The 5,352-nt window shown below is 35.5% G+C and overlaps 1 long non-coding RNA gene across 1 annotated transcript; it reads left to right on the top strand.

The window, feature by feature from the left end:
* Positions 1-1,061: 1,061 nt before the first annotated feature.
* On the top strand, positions 1,062-3,971 carry LOC105887032. The gene is made up of 2 exons (XR_001161315.2): positions 1,062-1,117; positions 3,535-3,971. It is a non-coding gene; the product is annotated as an uncharacterized LOC105887032 (long non-coding RNA).
* Positions 3,972-5,352: the final 1,381 nt, after the last annotated feature.

The raw sequence follows: 5,352 nt of genomic DNA, 5'->3' as shown, positions 1-5,352 counted from the left end.
TTTGGAGGAAGAAACAACATAATATTAATTTTCTGCAACTGCATGTCTGATGGAATACCCTTCTCATCTCTTCCTTTTTCTGGGTTAGGGGCTTTTATTTTATGTAGGAATTTAACAGGAGGAGGAAGTGCTTAGACTTTGAATCACCAATGAGGAGGTTGAACCATTAAAACAAAATGCAGTGGACAGCCTTCAGGAAAAGCAGTGGTTAGCACAGGCAGATTGTCAAAAAATGCCATAGGTGTTTGTGAAAAACCTCTCTCTGTGAGGATCTCTTTTTCTAGTGAATGCCCCTAATAGAGGGACTTTAGTTGCAGCCTCCCCAGCCAGCGCTGTCTCATTATAGGAGATGTGGCCCAGTCATGGAATGTTTATTTTGTAACTAACCCCTCAGGCAGTGGAGGGAACTGTTTACTATTCCTTCTCCTTCCTAGTGTTTTTTTCCTCTTAATTAAAGAAATCACTGTTGAACTTCAGAACCCTCTCCAGGAAAAAAAAAATTAAACATAAAATGAAGGAAAAAAGGAAGAAAGAAAAGAAAGAAAGAAGAAAGAGGGGAGAGAGAGAGAGAGAAGGGAAAAAGAGAGAGAAGGAGAAAACCAGGTTGATAACTGTCTATGCCTTGTGCTTATTCATTCCTCAGGATTAGAACAATTGAAATATTCAGTGACCTTGTGTGTGTGAATATCTGTGAGAATGTGTGCACAGCCCTGGGAAGGAAACAGTGCAGCACACACAAGTATCTGTGTAAGCAGTGTTGCTATCCTGCAAACTAATGTTCTTGCCTTAGTCTTCAGGATAGCAATGTGTGGGAATCTGAAATCTGCATGTTAGAGTAAAAGGGAGGTTGCAGGAAGTTTTCTGTGTTGAACAGGGATGTGCTGACAGGGAATAAAATATGGAACGTGGTGCAATCTTACATAAACAAAAGTCAGTCATTTAGAAGCTAATAGGAATATCTAAATTCTGAATTAGGTTTGGATTTCAATCTGGTTTGCAAAATCATTAGCCGATGACACCATACTATGTGAAGGGAAAGTTTTGTTGTCTTTTCATTTTCACCACCAACAAATTATTGCAAAGGAGATAGACACCTAAAAGAAAGGAACTACAAGAGGTCATTTGGAGGAGCTGATAATCTTAAAACATATTCCCAAGACACATTTATAACACATTCTCATACATATTTCCATCTATGCCAGAGCTACTAACTTTTTAAAATAATGAAAATATATGGCTGCTAAAACATGTCCTTATTATTACAGACAGTTTAGATGGGAATGTGAAATGCATCCCCAGATTGAGGTTCTGATTTAACAAATACCCAGTATTAGATCTCTGAAGTACGTAGGTAAAAGAAACAATTGCAATCCTTGATTTATGTAACAACTGTGTTCCTGATAAGTTGCACCATAATTAAATGAGAGGACTTTTACGTAGCAATGTGTTAGGAAGCTGTAAGGCAGGAGGGGCTCTGCTCTCTTAAACACGGGATTCGGGATTGGTAGTTTCACATATGAGAGACTTGATCATTTATCCTAGGAGCAAGTCAGTTCTAACATTGGAAACAAGCTCAAGTTTCCCTGCTCAGGACTGTCTTGTGTGGCTGTGCAGGCTGCACGAAACACAACCTTTAGAGTCAGCATTCACACAGAGGAAAGTGCAGAGGTGACCCCTGAAACTGTGGGACGCTTGGGATACACAGCCACACCCAGAGGCGCTGCTACGCCTTCTTGGTTGGGTTGCACAGTGTGGAATTCATCCTAGTGGTGAACTGAGAGTGACTTCTAATATAATCTGAGTGATTCAGAGAAAACCTTCTCCTAAGCATTTTTATGCCAAGAACTAAGAAATTGAGTAATAATATATCCTCAGAGATAAAGAGAATTTTCCAAATCTCTCTTTTTCCTCTTTTATTCTTTCCCTTAAGTGAAAATAGTAAACCTGGGGTAAAATTTGCTTAAAGAGCAAATGATCATTTTGAAATGCCATTAATGAGGTTCTAATTTCTCTCTTTGAAGAGCATTGTATTTTGTATATTGAATTTTTTTTTTAACAAAGCTAACAATATGCTATGCAATTCTTCATGCTTTAAAAGTATTTGATATAAATTGTATTCAGTGACTCCTGTGACAGTGCCATGAAAATGCCATCATTTTTCCATGTTGCAGACAAGAAAATTCTTGCTCAGGAAAGAACCGACTCGCTGAAGTTCATCCAGAGAGTAAGGACAGAGCTAGGAGGAGAATCTCATTCTTTCTGCCTCTACATTCACTGTGTTCAGCCTAATTATTTAAACTTTCATATTAAATAATAAAAATTTAATATGCATATATGTATCTAATATATCTATGATTTTTTTTTCTTTCATCGTATTCTCTGTCCCTTTTCTTTTTGTCTGTTACTGGAGCAGTGAAATTGAACATATACTTACCAAGTAGTGACATCAAGGAAAATATATCTTGCCGGGTTGGAAGAAAGTACTGAAAGGGTAAAAATATTATGTATGGGAAGATTAATTAAGCAGCTGGTCTTTGTCTCAAGTTCATTCTTACGCTATCACAAATTCTTTAGGATCATGTATATAAATTGTCACATGTAATCAATAAATCCTATAAATCTTCCCTTGCCCCCTGCCATCAAAAACACTGGGTCATTGGTAACTTTTACTTGTTAGCAGGTTGTTTTAATTATTGGGTTAAGAGCAGTTTTGTAATTTCCGGAAATCTTAAACGTCTTGTCTGTTGTGATGGAGGTGTGGTAGCACTGATTGAATCACTCTGTCATCTTCACGTATGATAGCGACTCAAAAAGTTAAACTTGCCTGTGTTGGTAATAAGTAATCTGTAGGATTAATCAAGTGAACCATGTGCCAGTGTCAGAACCAGTTCGTCAGGCTCTACCAGACTGACCTACATAGCTTCTTAATGCAACTCTTTGTAGAAAAGTAATTCTAATATTACCACTGATGTACCTTTTACTTAACCTCGTTTATTGAGTATCTGTATTTTACTAGATAAAGAAATTAGAAGGACTAAAGACATAGAGTAAAAAGAGGAAGGGATCTACTTTCTATGCACAATGACCTTGATATTACAGAGATAATACCTAAATATATAGCTCAATGTGTATAATTTGCTTTGAAAGCCCTAACTACTTTATTAAATAAATGCATTTGTCACAACTTATGGTGAACCTTCTGTCAAACAACACCTGAATGATTACAAAAAGCCTATTTTAAATGTACATGAGAATAAATAATTTCATGAATGGAAGTGCATATTTGGTGGGTATAGGTGGTATTTTATCATTGGTTTCATTCAAAATTTTAAGCATTTCTTTACAACATCTTTGTATACCAAGGGGTAGCATAAAAAAAAGGTTAAAACCTATGTGTAATTACTATCTCAGAATAAAATACCAAAATTAAAATTTGCTACTTTTTGATTATATGAAAGTAGCAAATTTTAGTTTTCTTTATGCTCGTAATGACGATTATGTATAATTAGCACATTTACTCTGTTTTATCTTCAGGTTTTATTTATAAATATTTCTCTCTTGGAACCTGCATGAATGAAGGCTGAATCTCAAAATCAAGACATGTTGAACTTTGAATAATGTCCAGATTTTGATTCCAATCTGTGTCTAAATCTGAACCACTCAGTTCTTCATGTTTATTGGAATCCTCCTAACACTGGAATTTCCTGGGAGATATCCAGTACTTTCGGGGCTGTAAACAGCAAAACAAACAGCCTTTCTTGTAACATGTTATGTCTAGTGCTAAGTGAATTTGAGAAGTTTATGGGTGTGGGGAAATTTACTTAATATTTTTTACGAATTTATAAAATTGCTTCAGTTTAAATTTTGACCAAAAATTCATCTCAGGAGTATAATTTTTGAGAATATTATCTTTGCTATTAGTTATAAATATGTTACATTTTGTCTAAGCAATAAAACATTATTTTATACAATAAATCATGACAATAAAATCCTCATGGTGATAGAGCATTATCACAGAATACGATATATAGTATGCTTCATGTCAACTATATGCACGCATGTGTGTGTATGTGTGTGTATATATATATATTTTAATTTAATCTCCAATAACCATCTGAATTTTTATATGTTTTTCTATTGCATATCACTAAAAAACATAAAACAAATAGAAATAAATCTCTTGTTAATACTTTGATAGGTTAAACATGCTTGATGGTAAACACCATCAAAGACAACAAATGTCTTTGACACATAAACCTGGCTTAATTTTTCCGTTACAAAGTTCCAAAACATCCACAAGAAACATCTCATAACATTGATTTTCCTCTTTCTTCTTCATAAAAAATCTTGGTGTTTTCAGATTGGCATAATGCCACTCAGCTAAAAAGTTACATTTTCTCAGCCTCCTCAGCATCCAAGTGTGACCATACAACTAGGTTTTGCCCAAAGAGAATTAAGTAAAAATGTTGCATATATTTCTCAACAGCCTCCTTAAAAAGATTAGGGTTTTCTTCTTCCTCCCTTTCTTTTTCATACTACTTAGAAGGTGGGTATTTTTAAGTACATCTGTAGCTCTAGCAACCATCCTTGACCAGCATATGAGGGTCTTGAGAATGGAAGCCAGGTGCTAGAGATGGCAGAATGACAACTAAAGACAAGAGACTGGGTACGTCATTGAACCAGAAAGCTGCCGTACTTGCCTTAAATTATCTCCTTTGGAATTCTTTTATGTGCAAGAGAAATAAACGTATCATGTGTAAGCCACTATTATTTGCAGAATTTCCATTACATGCAGCTGAACCAAGTCATAATGATTTTTGGACTATGATTAGGTTACTGCAAAACAGAACCTAAAACAGTACACTGGCTAAGTGAAGCAAGTAGGGAAGGAGATAGTAAAGGTTGGAAAACTATTGACCATGTTACATGGGTGCCAGGCAGGCATGTGCTCAAGTTGTTGCCTGCTGCACTCTGGAAGTGATAGGTATGTGATAAGGTATAGTTGGAGCAATGATAGGAAAAATTCAAAATATTAGCTTGTTTTGGTTGTCTTTTGTTCTCTTCATCAAGAAAAGTAAACTCAAACTACAATAAACCCATCAGAAAGTCTAGATGGTGGAGACTCAGAGAGGTACATTTTATCTTCAGCCTGTTATCTAATTATGACATACAGACCTATAATTTCAAGCCTAATAGAGTTGATGAAACAAAACCATCTTAACACACCAAATTGAATTACTTTCCTTTAAGATTTTTCCTCCAAGGATTTAGCCAACTGGCAGCTGGCAAAAGTCCCATCTAGGGATTTGAATTCTACCTACATTGTTTCTGAAGGTCTCAGGGTAAATGACA

The sequence above is a fragment of the Otolemur garnettii genome, unplaced genomic scaffold, assembly GCF_000181295.1.
Source record: "Otolemur garnettii isolate 467f Iridium unplaced genomic scaffold, OtoGar3 scaffold00042, whole genome shotgun sequence".
Classification (NCBI taxonomy): Eukaryota; Metazoa; Chordata; class Mammalia; order Primates; family Galagidae; genus Otolemur; species Otolemur garnettii.
Note: the sequence above shows the minus strand (reverse complement) of the source record. Positions and strands in the feature narration are given on the sequence as shown.